Raw genomic sequence first — 16,343 nt, forward strand, 5'->3', positions numbered from 1 at the left:
CAAACAAGTGTTAAATATCCAACGCTGACAACTGTCATAGTTTTGCACAACATACATTAACACAGCAAAAACGCCAATCTGCATTACAAGACTGTGGCAGGTACACCGCCGGACTCACCGATAGTAGAGCTGCAGAGGACATGTCTCGGTGCTGTCTCTCCCGAGGACGTCCGTCTTCATTCATGTATGCGTGTGTGTGTCTCTCTGGAAGGACAGGTGCTCCAGGTGCATGGACCCACGGCGGTCACTGAAGACGTTTCTCAATGTTAAGAGTAAATTATTTCACTACCAACATCACCTGGAGGCTTAAGTTGAAGTCCACACCTGATCCACGAGGCGGCTCGAGCGTCACTGCTCGCGCATCAGGGCTAATGTTAGCCTGGCTAATGCTAGCTTTGCGTCCTATGGTAACGTCCGCCGCTCCTCCGTCTCCTACAGCTTGTTTTTCTTCCGACTCCAAGCGGGACGTATCTTTATTTTTGTTGGCTTAATTTACCTTCGCGTTAAGCCACTCTCAAATGTCTATTGTCACCAAACATACACTAGTATTTAGTAAGGCTAGCTCCTGACACAGAGGCAGAGGTGTGCTTCACCCTTGACCTCACGGTCATCCCTAATCTCGCAGATAAATGCGAGATTTGATGATTGCCGTCCTCCTCATAAATTAGGCTGCAGAGCATGGATCTATTATAAATCACTGCAAAGTCCATACAGATCACTTATGTGTGGCCTGTAGGCCTACTAAACAACTTCTACTATTTGCATGAACTTTTAAGATTGAAATGTCATCTATAGGACAAGTGCATGAAATTGAACTCTAAAAATTGCATGCTTGGCTATTAACATAATAAGCATAAAAAAACGAATTAATTAGCATTGAAACAGAAATGGCTACAGTTTTGCTTCTGATTAATTTAGAAAGTTGATCTAAAAGTCTAGGTCCATGTTTGTGATGTCCAGAAATTTACTTTGCTTGTTAGCACAATTTGCATAAATTATGTTAAAAAAATAATAAAATAAAAACAAAAAAGAAAGGTCAGTCAGAAAAAAGATTTTTTTTGCTTTTAGTCAACATAGAAAGGTGATCTTGGTGTTTAAATTAATTTTTCATGTCCAGAAATCTTTCTCTTTTTTTTTACTATCACTAAAACTTGTAACCCTTCCACATTAGCACAATTAGCAGGCCTACTAAAATTGACATTATGCCACCAAACATAGGTCTACCATTTCTGTATAATCTCAAATGTAATGTCTTTCTTGTTCTTTTTATCAGAATGTTTTGTCAGAGTGAGGAGTGAATTACCTTCCCTGTTTTGCAGCATACCTTCCCCATCTTAAATTTAAAAAAAAACAAAAAAAAAAACAGTCCCTTTCACTATAGATTGATGCATAAAAGGCACACATTTGTCAATTTAAGAAAAAAAAATCCAGGACATTAAGTGTTAAACACTCTTTTTTTTTCTGTCGTTAACACCCTATTGCATATATCCCCCATGGTGACAAACGCCCTTGACCCTCCATCCCCAGCCTCCCCACAGACAGGTCGATCTGGTCAAGAACAAACCAAATGTAGAAAATGAAAAGTGCCTTTGTTTCACTCTCTACAAGTACAAAGTTACAGTGGTCAGCACACACACAGTAAATCCACTTACACACACACTGATGGATGCATCCAGAGATGTCCATTTGTTCATGGTTAGTGACCTGTTGTGCTGATCCACCTGAACCCTCCTGACCTAAATATGATGTGACATACAGTGAAGGTGAGTGCGCTGTTCCTGTGGGCCCCTTCTGCCATTTGTGTCATCGAAACAAAACACAGCAGAAAAACTAGAGACAAAAGTTTACACAACAGAACAACATTTGTGGTTGAAACATTAATAGGATTGTGACGATGTTTGATGATCATTTTTATCTATTCCCCATCCATCTGTTCACCTCCCAATGTGATGACACCTGTATTTAATGAAATTTTTTAATAAGTAGTCATAGTAAGACTTTTATTCATCAGGGGCCGATGGCAAAATGTCCACTATTTAGGAATGCACCCTCAATGACGGAGGTTCTCAAAACAACTCATCCTCTTTCCATTCACCCCATTATTTTTGTCTCACTTTTCTGTCTTTCTTTGCTGGTTCAAGATCACACAAGACCTGGGGGTCATTGTGTTTGTGCAGACATCAGCTGATTTCTGCTTTGCCTCAGGCACAGCAAGAAGCCAGGGGAGAGAGAGACAAAGAAGCAGCCAGCCAGACAGACAGAGACAGAGAGCAAAGTCATCCACCTAAAACTGTACACTGGCGCAGAGTATGAATGCTTCCTTCTATCTGGCGTCCTTGAGTGGATGTCCGCTCCCTCCCTCCTCTGCTCTGCCGTCTCTGTCAGGTTCTTTGTACATTTGGGCTGTAGAGGAGAAGTGCCTGTGATGCCACATCACAACATGACGATGCAGAGCATCGACTGCTCTTTCCGACTGTCTTCTCTAGTTACCCTCTCTGTTCTGGCCTCATTCAGCTGAAAGACTCTACAGTCATTTAAAAATAGTTAGCAATGGGTGGACCCTTTTATTGGCCTCCTGCCTGCGATTTCTGAACTCATTAGATCGCTTTAACTACAGGATTATGTAAACTCATTATGTCTTTATAGACATGAGAGGGAGAATTACAGAAGTGTCTCTCAGTGTGTCTAAATAAAAACCTGCCAAATGATACTGTTATATAAAGGACTATTTAAAGGAAATATGTATTTACTTTCTTACAAAAAAACCCCACAAATACCTACATTCTTCTGCAGCTGGGAGGCTGGGAGTCAATATATTACAGGAGTCACAAAACTCTGTTACGTGATTGACTGCAAGTATTCTCTGGTCTTAATTCGCCAGTAAATGTTAAACCATCCCCAGCTTGTGGAGTGGCTGCACTTCCCTGTAGAATCAAATGGCCACAGCTCAGAGCGCAGATGAGATCAATAACACTTTCCTGTCTGTAGTATAATGCAGTACAGTATATATATATATATATATATATATATATATATATATATATATATATATATATATATGACTACTGCCAGGAGCCAGTTAGCTTAACTTTGCACAAAGACTGTAAACAGAAAAAACTGCCCAAGGGTCACAAAACTTCCAGCATCTCTGTAAAACCACAACCTGAGGTTTTTACACTGCAATTTTTCTAGAGATTTTTTTCTATAATTTTTCTAGACAGATGGAGTGTTAATTAGTGAGCTGTAGATGTGCTGGTTGGCAGATATTGTTACTTTTAGACAAAGTCAGGCGAGCTGTTTCAGAGCTCCATTAAAACAAGGGGTTTCACCCAGATGAACGTGGTTTTACAGAACATTGCCGTGCACACCACAATGAGCTCCGTAAACTGTTGGGAGATGTTTGTCTTGAGGGTTTTCTTCAAGAAAGGTATTTCTTGGTTAAGGTTTTTTGCCAGTAGGTCTATGATGTTATGATGGTCAATTTGAGAATTAATCAGCAATATGATTAAAATCATTTGAAATTCTGCAGGGAAGTCGAGCGTTCGTCTCGGTTGCAGCCATGCCATACAAGGAGAAAAAAATCTAGGTTAAGTGTATCTTTGTAAATCAATGATAACAAAATTTAAGATTATCTTTGTTTGAGATCACAGTTATGTGTGAAGAGGTGAATAGTAACTTTTTAGGTCACGGTTTTACTAATTTATCCAACAAGTGACAAGATGACCCAAAGGGAGCTGATGTGAACGTGCATCAGGCACACAGCCCTCCATGTGATGCAAGATGCACGGTGTTTTTAGGGAGTCCCTCGCTGCTTCCCCTTTTTCACACTTTATGGCAAGCTAAGCTAGCTGCTAGCTGGAGCTTCATATTTAGCATGAGAGAATAACATCTAATTCTCAGCAAGGCAAGAGCATTCCCCAAAACGTTGAACTATTCCTTTAGTTCACTAGATCAAAGAAATTAAGCAGCAGTTATGATATCTTCAGTTTCTTTCCTTTGTTTCTGATATAAAAATTACTTCTGAGCTCTGGTGTCCTTCTTCATACCAACCTAAAGAATTTAAATTTCCCTTAAACTTGAATCTGTTTTATCTCATCGCAGTGAACTGTGGTGGTGTAACTACAATAAAGCAGTGACCACACTGCTCTCAGATTCCTCCATCCTCCTTGATCTGAGAGGTACCCAGCTGAAATCAGATCAGTTACACTGTAATGCAGGCTAATTCTCTTACCTCCACCATGCTTAAAGTGTAACAAAGCCCCCATGAGAAACCCCCAGCAAACAGATAGCAAGATATAATGTTAATCAGCCAACCAAAATTAAATCAGGATTATCCTGACAAAGCTGTATAGCTTACACAGTGATATTTTACCGAAGTATTTGGAAAACTGCCCAAATATGAGCAATTACGTCTACACCCACTGCTCAGAAGTGACGTTAAGCCCGCAGAAGAATTTGCTAATAAGTCTGTGTGGAAGGGCTCAGACTCAGTGAAAAAAAGCAGCTGGCAAAGACCAAGAAGTCAAGACAACTCATGTAACCATGACCACATTTAATCAGCAGCAGGCTCTTACACAAAGACAATAAGCAGTTCATTAGAGTCACTGCTGAGCCGGCGGTTTGCAAAGGAAAACAGTCACACACCCAGGCAACACAGAGTCAACAACAAGAGCCTTCTGTTTGTTGGTATGGTGTTTTTGGTTTTACAGTTGGTTTACTGTCAAACACTCTGCTATATTTTATGGCGTTCTCTTACAGAAAGATAAAGGCACAGATAGACAGGCGAACAAAAGCTTTTAGATCCAACAATGAAGTGAAAAACAGACCAAATTCCAGCCAATAATACACATGAAATATAGAAAAAATGCTTGAATTCTGAATGGTGTTTGATCCTCTTTGCTGTCGACCCTTCACCTTCCCATCTCTACTGTGGAAAAACTCAAAAAAGGCCCGAGGAGCTCTGGAGGCTGCTGCAGCTTGTAGGAATTTACACTATGTATGTGTGTGCCAGGCTGTATTGATTTGTGTAGTTCTTCTCGCCAGACATGCCTCCCTGAATGGACAGAAGACAAAGAAACGAGACAGAACGGCCACTCATACTGTACAGCCTGGCTACACATTTCACACCTCCGTCGCCGTGGAAACCCAGCATCGGCTGAGCCTGCAGGGTGACAACAAACCCCCATATCGGAGGAGAGTTCGTTTGCGCCCTGGCAGCAGGGTAGGTAGACAAAAAGAGACCTTTTCTCTCTGCCACGACAAAAAAGCTCCTACTGCAGTAATTCTGCAGCTGACAGCTCCCTCGCACATAGAAGCAGTGTGAAAGTCCAACTAAAACAAGCATGAACAGTCTGGATCAGAAGATTATTTGCCTCTCTGCGTGTTTGCTTTCAATGAGAGATGCCATTCACACCTTTCAATTGCTATTCATTTCTGCTATCGCTCACATCTCCTCTACACAATGTGCCGCCTTTGTGTGCTGAATTAGACCTATTGTGTGTGCAAACCTTCAGCCGCCCATATCGTGATCTCTCATCGCTTTGCTTTTATGCACACAGAGAAATTCATTTCAGCTCTTTTATTACAGCGCAGGCACGCATTACCATTACCTGCCCTTTTTTATACTGCCGAATGGAATAAATGAGTATTTAGTAGCACCGCAAATATGTTAACACAATGCTGACACGTGGACAAATGTGAGCTCTTGATTAGAAACACTCTGGTTTTACAGCTAACAAACATCACTGATGCTTTAGCTCCCTAACAAATAACTCATTCTTACATTATAACAATAATAAGTGTATCTCTCTCAACCTTTGGTGGTTGCCAACATTTCGCCTAACCCACATTGCCATCGTGAATTTGTATTTTGGTGGTGAAGCCACTTGGGAATTTGTTTCTGAGAGTTGCCCGTTCAGGGCAGACACCCAGGTCTGCTGTAGCGCCAGATGGCGGTTCATTAGATCCTGTGTGTTGTGTGTTTGGTGTGAAGCGTAGGAGGAGCAGGGCGGATGTTTGTTCCCATCAACAGCCAGACTTTAAGTCTGGCTTCATCCCTCTATAATGCCTCCATGCCTCAGAGTGCCTGAGTGCCTGGCAAGCAAAGTGATACTAGAGTGCGATGGGAAGATTCATCGCCTTTTGTTTTGTTCATGCTTCAAGTCACACTCTTGCTCACTTAAAGAGGAATAATGTTTTTTTTAGTGCTTAGGGTGCTTAAGCTCTATAAAGAGAAACAACAAAACACCTTGAAATACAATATATCCATCATCACCACTAACTTTAGCTTTAAAATGAATGCACCTCTCTGACAATAAAAAATGGAGCAGTTACACCAAAGCTACAGCAGCGTTTGAACGTAGGTCCTCTGTATTGTGTTGGTCATTTTTCTGTTTGTGATATTGACTTGATGTTGACCCAAGCAAAGCTGCAAGCCACAGACCTGAATTCATAATGTATTTGTTTCACTGTTATATTACTGTATCTTCAACCTTTCACGTTCAAATTATGGTGGTTTTGTTGATGAACCACATGGCACTAGAAATTTCTGATAGGATGACTATATTGGGCCAGTGAAAATTTTGGGGGGGCACACCAAAACCAAAAGCCATAACTGAATTTAAGGAATTTGACTGTGCTGTTGAAGTATATAGACAAGTCAAAAACATGAGAATTAAGGCTCATTTATGCTCAACATTGAATACGTATACAGACACGGATGGGGTCTTTTGTCCATATCTGCGTTCATTTAGTCTGTATTTGTGCACGTTTTTTGAGAGCTTACAGATACGGACGACCACACAACCACACAACCACACAACCACAACCATACCATACAACCACAGAAGACAACGAAGACATTAAATAAAAAAAATGTGGAACAGAACAATTGGCAATATAGTGAAAAGGATTGTACATATACATGTCACAATTTCGTATTTAATGAATTAACAGACCTGAGTAGATTCCCACATTTTCATAGACCTTACAGCAACACCCCAAAATGTTGACTGTTTGTTCATTCATCAGCGGATTAGTGTCATGTGTGGGTGAAAAGAGCAACAATAACGGTGTTTTTAGTGGCAACAGTGGAGCAGTTTGGTGAACGGTGGAGAACAGTTGAGATTTTCAAATCAAGAAAAAGTGAGCCGTGGTTTTAACTCCAAACACACAAGCATTGCACTTTGGTCTATTGAGGCTACAGCAGATGTTTTACATTGCTGAAATACTTTCCTCTATCAAACTCAAGCTCTTCTAACACTAATTGGACCCAGAAATGCAAAGTAATTAACATCACCAGGGGAAAAACATGAAGAGAAAGAACGCTACCCCCATATTTCAGATGCAAAACGACAAAAAAGGACGCTTTCCTGTATTTATCAAAGGTGAAATAAAACACATTATTGAACAGCTGACATTTTATGTACCTTGTAATAACAAGCACACAAGTTTCCAAGTCCTTTAAAGTAGTTTCCAGTATTAGAAGAGTGGAGATGGAAAGCAAAATGTTCCCAAACTGAAAATGTTAACAGAAATCTTGGAATAAATTGAAGTGACAGAATGTTCCTGGAAGTTGGCTTAACCAGAGCCATCTTTATAGGGAAACACTAACTATATACTGTTTATATATAGAAACTGCCATAAAGTCCTAACAACAGTTATAGCCACTACATCAGAAAACTTCTCTGAAGGGGGTAAAACCATATAAAAACAACCGGTAAGGTGCACGTCTGTGCTGTTTCTCATTACTCGCGTTTGCTTTAGCTGCAATACACCAGATGAGACTGACAGGAGGACGGTTGATGGCAAACAGTATGATGAGTTGTGCACACACACACTCACAGACATTTCTGGCTGTCAGCCCAGGTGAATCATCTCAAACATTCAGCGAAACATATCAAACACGCAAACTTGGAAGAATCTAAAATTGCAGGAAACATATGCAACAACAGTTTGGTCTAGTTTTGGACGAACTTAAGTATTAGAAATATATCTTTGGCTTGTTGCCCACACGGCCTGCTATACTTCAGCCTTTGGCCCCTCATGACTCTAAGAGCATGCATTGTGGGTGGTGTGATAGAAACCTGACCGCGCTCCTCGCAGATGTTGTGGTCTGAGCTCCTCCAGCTGCTCGCAGACACACAGACTGCCACAAGGCTCGCACTTGCACTTAATGTCTCTTCTCTCCGGCCCATTTACATTGTCACATGGTGCGCAGATAGAGGCTGATGATTAGAGACTGCACGAGAAAGGGCACAATTACAGTAACCACGAGCTGGCAGGGGAAAAGCAGGTGCTGCTAAAATCAGAGTGTGTGTCTGCTCTTGGCTGGAGACTGCATAACATTCAGCTGCAGAAAATCCAGCCTGGATGCCTTTTTACAGAGGACTGCTGTGGAAAGATGAAGAAGCAGATTGGTACCTGACTTTGTTGATGTTGGTCATAAACCAAAGTATTTGACAAATAAATAAGTCATAAAGCTGGCAATCAGAAAAGCTTAGTAATCTCTGCATATTTGTTTGTTCTCATAGCACATAAAATATTTTGATTTGAGCGAAAAAAGGTTAAAATGCTATATCAGTACAGATATAGCAGAAATATTACCTAAATGACCTCCAAGGTTTGACACATTCTCTAAAGCGAGAGGAAGAAACCTGTATTAAAAAAAAAGAAAAGCATACGATTGGAAGAAGATGGATGGAGGAGGTGGGTGCCATGTTAAATGGACGTGTAGTAAAACTGATGGAAGGCGAGACTCTCCTGTGTGTACCCAGCAAACTGAAAGCTGACTTGCTTGTCTTTGACGTATAGATCACCAGAGCTTTGCACTTTTGTTATTACAAACATAAATTACACAGGCAGCACGGCGAGCACTTGTCAGTGCGTTATGTCGCACAGGGGAACAAAGACAAATAAGAAAGTAAATAACACACAAAAGCACGTCTGGGGATTGGAGCAGAGTGAGTTTGTTTCCATGTGATTAAAGGTCGTTCACTTTGAAATCGTTATTTCATGCAAATACATTTAACCTCATTGTGTTGAACATTATTGATTGCATCAGCAATCGATCCAAAATAATGGTCAGAGTCACAGGTCAACCGCAACATGAACTCCACATGTGCATGTGCTGAGCTGGAGAATTCATTCATGTTTTGTTGTGCAGGCTTCAGGCTTTACAGTACATTAAATCAAACAAGAAATGCATTTTTGTCTCATTTCATTCATAGTTTGTATATCAAAACGTCTGTGGGTATAATGGCATGATGTAGTTCTAGCAACTTACTTACTAACTCAGTATTAAGATGGTAAATGTACAAGTAAGTGCAGCTGAACAGGATTATGTAATGATGATACCAAAGTTATAAAAAAAAAGCGATTACTGCCTTTTCTCAGCGATTGTGAGTCATATGTAAAAGTATATGACCACATGTTATTTTAAATGGCAAATTCAGATGACTAATCTGAGCCAGTCTGATCCGTCATCACAATGGGGTGTAATGGCGGAGCTTTGTTCCCACATCATAAACACTGAGCTGTTTCTGGAAGAGGAAGAAGTGAACATTAATTTGTATTTATTGAACCGGGTAATGAACTATTCAGCAAAATACCAATATTCAGTGTTTGCTTCATTGCTCATGGTGAACATAAAGTCCTGCTATGAAGCAGGCTAATTAAAATCACAAATCAAAATCTTCTGGTTTTTATGTTTTATTAGGGCTCAAAGATTAGCGTCTATTACTTTTGTTGATGTGCTGAATAAAGACATAAATGTCACCATCTGGCTTGTGAAGCAGGAGACACTAATCCCTGATTCACGTCTCTTTTGAGAGAATGTGAGAGAAATCCCTCAGGTGGGACCCATAAGATGATGTTTGATGCAAGAAAATTTCAGATACTGTAAACACTGCCACTTATCTGCTACAATGGTAATCGCCGCCTCGCTAGCACCGTGGCTCTGGGGACGACAATTTTGGTCAAGACTGAGACAACTATTGAGCTGATTACCACAAACGTTTGTTTGGGTGTTTGTGGTGTTTGGAGGATAGAATCTAATTACTTTGGTAACCCCCTGAATTTTCCTCTACTTTCAACCGCAGGACATATTTTTCCAGTATCCATTATCTTAAAGAGACAGTTTACTCAGAAATAAAAAATATATTTCCTCTTACCTGTAGTGCTATTTATTAGTTTAGTTTGTTTTGGTGTGAGTTGCTGAGTGTTGGAGGTATCAGCCATAGAGATGTCTGTCTTCTCCCCGATATAATGGAAGTAGATAGCACTCGGGTTGTGGTGCACAAAGCAACAAAGGACAGAAAAGAAAAGAAAAGAAAAGAAAAGAAAAGAAAAGAAAAGAAAAGAAAAGAAAAGAAAAGAAAAGAAAAGAAAAGAAAAGAAAAGAAAAGAAAAGAAAAGAAAAGAAAAGAAAAGAAACATTTTAAAATCATGACCTGGTTACTCAAGATAATCCACGGACCTTGTTGTGAGCAGTTTCATGTAGGACCTGTTTTCTCTCGACCGAGCTACACCTGCAAATTATATCACTGTGCAGAAGGAGGCGTGTCTCTACCAGCGAGCTAGCTAACATTACACCATTAATGTTTATATCTCACACTGTCAGGAGCATGGGCCTCTCGTCCGTGAGGAGTTGCATGCTTCCTTTGTGGATGATTCAATTGGCAGGTGTAGTTTGGTACAAAGAAAATAGTTCCTATGTTAAACTGCACAATACAAGTACTGTGGATTATGTTGAGTTACTGAATCATGATTTCTGGAAAGAGAGATTGCTGTCGAGATGTTCAAACGTATTTTTTTGGTGTGCCATTTAGTTACAGTACAATGGAGAGAAGGGATAAAACCCTACAGCCGATCTGTCACAATCTGCAACTCACACCAAAACAATCTGGATCGATAAATAGCAGGACTGGTAAGAGGAAAACTATGTCACTTTGATTTGGGGTTGAATGGTCCCTTTAAGATACTTGATGAAGCAAAAACTTTGAGCTGCAGGTGAACTTTAGCTTAAATCAAAAAGGGTGGACAAAATATTATGAACACCTCTTACAGTATAGTGCAACACAAACTGCAGCCTCATATATTATTTTACACTTGAATCAACATCTCTGTAAAGACAGGATATTTGCTCTTGCATTAGACTGCATTATAGCTAAGTGTACCTTATAAATTAGCAGCTGAGAGTATGTCTGCTGAACATCAGCGTGTTAGCAGTGTCCTCGTGAGCATGGCAGTACTTGTACACAACAGTACTGCGTCTAATTACAACCTCACAGAGAAGCTGGCATGGCCGTAGACTGTGAAGTCTTGTTAGGTCATGCGAAATCATTTAATGTATGGAAAAAGAGATTACCGATTTACAGTAAGGAAGTGACCTCCTGTCCTGATGTGACATTTTATTAGATTTTCACATCTGTTACACAGTTCAAAACAGGGACATCTGCTCTTTGGGGTATATAACAACCCCGAGAATAAGATGGAAAAACCTGTGTGTGCATTGAAGAAAGGGACAGTCAGGAAGACTGAAGGACATACAGTGAATTTTTAGTCACATTTTAAAAGCTTATGCATTTTTTTTCCGGAGGAGATGAGCTTCAGCCAAACACAAATTACTCCAAACGATGATAATGATAGGTCTGTTCTTATTACTCACACATGGACACAGCGGGCACTCTGTTTTACAGTTTGACGCGAGCGCGCCAGGTTGAAGGTAATTCCTGAGCTCACCGTGCCAACGAGACAGGCTCAAACACATTTTGACCTTCCAGTGTCTCCGCGCCTCCTCACAGAGGATCGATTGCCTCCCCAGTTAAGCTTTTATTGCTGATGATGGGTCGGAGGGGTGGTTTTGTTATTCGGTACAATACACCCCCACATTCACACCCACCATTCACCCTCCAGACATCAATATTCCCATGACCCTCTAAAACAACCCCTCCACTCCACCACACATGCCAGCCCAGACTAATGCAACTTTGCATAATCAATATCTTCAATAAAATAGGGGGGAAGTCAGCGCAGAGATCTGGCTCTGAGCACCTTCCAGCCACCACCCACTCACCCAAACGGTCTTGAATGCCTCCTCCGCGCCTGTTTGCACTGGAAGCAGCCGATTGGGAATCGATAGCAGAACTGGCTGTTGCTCGGAGGCTGAAAAGGACAACAGACAAGGACAAATGAAGATAATTCGGCGAGATAATTTGACAGCAACGTCTTATCTGTTTGTTCCTGTCTTCTTTATCTAATTTGGCAGTGAAACAACACACATGCTTTTTATTCCTACACCTACAACACAAGAGGTTTGATGAGGTTTTGGTCTCCGCTAGATGTGAGAGATCTCAAGCTTTTCTGCCAGCAGTGACCTTTCTGGAATTTTTTTTTTTTTCTTTCTTACCCTTTCTGATTTCTATTGAGGCCATGCAGGCAGGCAGGCAAGTGGCTTATAAAATGTCGCCCTTCACTAGGCTCAGCAAAGAGGTTGGTCACCTGTGACATGACTGACAGATAGTGACGGCCCGTGGGGACCTGGGAGGCAGATGGAGGAGAGGGAGAGATGTCTGTCTGCGTGGTTTGGAGGATCTTCCTTTTTCTCTCTTTTGTGTTGTGTGTGAGATGCAGCTCCCCAGTGAGCGGGAGGGAATTTCAAAGCGCCTGCAGAGGAGAGATGAGCTGCACAGATAAGCAGACCAGGTGAGAGAGCTAATCCCGCCGTTACGCCTCGCGGGCACACAACACAATTGAGATTTTGTGAGAGTCTGACAAGACCAAAGAAAAGCCTGTTGAATTCTCCTCTTTTCACCTCTCAATGCTTAATACCTGAGTAGTAGTCAATAATTTATACATCCAACTTTCTGTTGAAAATATCAAAAATATTGAGCTAAGGATTACACATAGTCACTCTGAGTAATGCGCAGACAGAATTTCTGATATTTATGAATAAATCCCTGCAAGCCTAGTGGAGAAGATTAATCCAACAGAAACATAAAGTCTAATTCATGTTTCAGGGGAAGCTGATACTGACAGTTGATATTTTGCAAACACTCACACAGTCGATAGAGCTCCCCCCTCCCTCCGTGCCGTGCCAGCTGTGCTTTGGGCACACTGAACCCTATTCTGGGTAACGTGATCCTGACTTGGGTGGCACTCACAGCAGGGGAGCATCTGCTGTGGGACTGTGGAAGCAGGACAACTGGTTCCCAGTCACATGCTATTATGTGTGATGAGCACCAAATCTGTGCAGAATCTATGGATGGATGACCGTCACTGCTGGATGGAGGAGAAACACCGACGTTCATTCTATAGACTCTTTATAAAGATGGACAACATGACAGCTCTGCAAAAGTGAAGCCAAAACATCTCAGTCGCCCCCTGTTGGCTATCTGCAGTATTGGTCATAAATCCCACCCCCGACATGTTAGTACATGGGACGATAGCCAAACTAAAAACTACACATCAAATAACTGTTTTTTCCCCAAATATATATATATATATATATATATATATATATATATATATATGTAGTAGCTAGCTGTTATCACCCTAATGTATGTTCAAGTGCTCATTTTTAAGATACATTTAATTTGATGCTATTAAATGAATATGATTGACAGGCGTGTGTTCCAATCAGAGTGCTCACGTTCAGTGGCGCTGGTTGCCATATGTTGGACTGAGGTATGGGCCGGAACTTGATACTGCAGGGAACTAGCCTATTATCATTCTGAAGTCATCAAATACTGCCGATTTTGTAGTGATCCTGGCGTAAAATCCTTTTGTATCCGCGTGTTATGCCACTGGATGGCGTCAGCTGAGAACCCTTTGCTGTTATTATATGCCGACGGACGGTGGGACAGCACCTGCCGCGGTAGCATGATATGCAAACGGACTGCGTCAAGTGAGAACACGGCCAAACGGAACCTCTTGCGTCTCCATGATACGCCACTGGACAGCATCAGGTTGATTTTCTACACCTTACAATGTGCCTCCTTCCCCTAATCCTAAGAATCTGGCCAGCATGTGCGTTAGTTGATATCCCGCCATTGGCTGCCATGTCCTATGGAAGTCCACTGCAAGGCAGCAATATTTGACGACTTCAGATGAGAACACGTTTCTGCACAGACTCTGGCTCCAAATGACAATTGCAAGTTAACATCGGCTGTATTTGGTATATTTTGGCTGTGTCTTTGTGCAGTGAGAGTAAAAAGAGATGCACTGTCCGTCCTTATATGCTGTCTGTGGTTTATTCCTTTAACTGCTGACACAGTCAAATATTAGAAATCAATATGTGACTGTAAGCTCTTCCATCTGGTTAGAGTAGATTTTCATTTGATTGGATTGGGTCTGACTTTAGTGCTTGTCAGCATATTTTTCAAGGCTGATAAAACGCCGACATTTCATTGTACTGTTTGGTCTCATGCATCTTTTTGCATCAGCTCGCTCTGTCCTGGATCTTTCTCCAGATTTCCCCCGATGCCAGTCATTTGCTTCCTCTCTTTAGTCACCGGTCAAGCTCCTGATCGTACCCTCCACCACATCCTCCTCCATCTGAAACAGGCAACACTTTCGCCTTGTGCCAGTGTGAGCTCCCATCTGCTGTCCTGGCACCGCGCACACACATGTAGATTAACTACCACTTCTCACTGCATGCTGCGCCTGGCCAAACCCAAAGCTCATCCTCACACAAATGACCCTGCAGGCATTTTTATAGACAGCTCTGGTGTGGAGAGGTCAGAACCAAATGCCTGATGATATAACCTCAAGGTCCATTCATGAAGTGGACAGAAGCTTTTGTTGAATTCCTCATGCCTTGTTGACACAGAGGTGGAGCAAAAATGAAAACATTTCAGGAAGGTCAACTGCGACTGGCTCCTAATCCCTCAGAGGTGACCCCAATGGGGAAAAATGGATCCAAAAAAGACATGGCCAGACCAACTCTACCCATAGTTCAATGCACCTGCATACCCATCAGCCCCAGGGAGGCAGTGACAGATCGGACCACACTCCAGCAGCTGGTCTGGAGGTTTATGCGGGAAGTAGCAAACAAATTTAATTGTTTTTCTCTCTGCACCAAAAAAGGCTTCAGATTAATTATTCAGCGAGTCCTTTGCCGTCCCTGCGGTGAAAGCAACATCTGTCATTTATTTAAAGCACACCAACTCTCAGGGAATCGAGTCACAAACACATTATGGTTTCATGTTTCCATTCGAAAAGTCTTAGCACACCTGCTGTTTACAAAATAGAGGATGAAGAAGTCTGGTAGAAAAGGTTGTTGTCGTCATCTCCTGCAGGAGCTCGACAAACGCACTGTCCAAAATTAGCCCTTTGTCTTTAAGCCTTGAGAAGAGGCATCGGATGACTGATGAGGACTTTTCTCAGCTCTCAGCCCATCCTCACATCCAGATCAGTCCTATGTGCATGAACTCAGAGCTCTCCTATGAAATCTTTGACTTTTTATTTTATGGTTTTTCCTTCCAATACATCTAAGGTCCCTTAGATTCTGGTCTGACTCTTCTGCAGATGTACTTGGAAATACAGTTTTCAAAGTTCACTTGAAGTGATGATTTCGTTGAAATGTGCAGACCAGAATATGTAAGGATAGATTCAGATCTCAAGCAGCTATCTTGCAAACTTCACAAGTCTTTTTACTGCAATGTTTCTTCTTTGAGTCCCTGTACAGTGTTTTGTGCTGAGCTGTGGTAGAGGGGATGTAGACTTTGAGAGTTATCTATTTCATTTGACTAATTAAAAGAAAGCATTTTTGAATGAGAACTATGGATCTCTTACATTACAAATGCATTAAGGGTCTTTTCATAGCTAGTGAGGAGACAGGATAAAGTTAAAAGCAAGTGTTGTATTATAAGCTGCATAAAAGCATAGCGGTATTGTTTCAAATCAATATTTGACAGGAAATGTGATTGCTTTTTAACTGAGTGTTAGATGAGAAGTTTGGTACCACTCTTACGTCTGCATGAAAAGTACAAATCTAAAGCAGACAATTAGCTTAGCATAGCATAAAAATGGAGAGGAGGAAACAATGAAGCTCTGTGCAAAAGTAACTTAAGGTAGCTCACAAACTAACATGTTAGATCTTGTTTGTTTTTATATAAAACCCAAACCAAACCAAACATCTTGACAAGTTGTGGTTTTATGGGTTGATTTGCGAAAACTATTTATTTAAACCCAGCCAGTCTGTTTCCCCATTTTTAATTCTTTATGCTATGCTAAGCTAACCAGCTTCATATCTAGCATATATGTGGTGTCCATCCTCTGATTGACCAACCACTAAAACATACCGATATGGCATGCACACATTCATATGAGCTCTGCTTCAGGAG

At 41.3% G+C, this 16,343-nt stretch overlaps 1 long non-coding RNA gene across 1 annotated transcript in view; it reads right to left on the reverse strand.

The window, feature by feature from the left end:
- LOC148187721 (uncharacterized) overlaps window positions 1–1,593 on the reverse strand; it is a 107,480-nt gene extending 105,887 nt beyond the window's left edge. Inside the window, exon 1 of the long non-coding RNA XR_015778379.1 lies at window positions 119–1,593. This is a non-coding gene — a long non-coding RNA (uncharacterized LOC148187721). The remainder of the gene's footprint in view (window positions 1–118) is intronic.
- Between the last annotated feature and the right edge of the window lie 14,750 nt (window positions 1,594–16,343).

The sequence above is a fragment of the Plectropomus leopardus genome, chromosome 13 (assembly GCF_026936395.1).
Source record: "Plectropomus leopardus strain MGB_pleo_1.0 chromosome 13, ASM2693639v1, whole genome shotgun sequence".
In the NCBI taxonomy this organism is placed as follows: Eukaryota; Metazoa; Chordata; class Actinopteri; order Perciformes; family Serranidae; genus Plectropomus; species Plectropomus leopardus.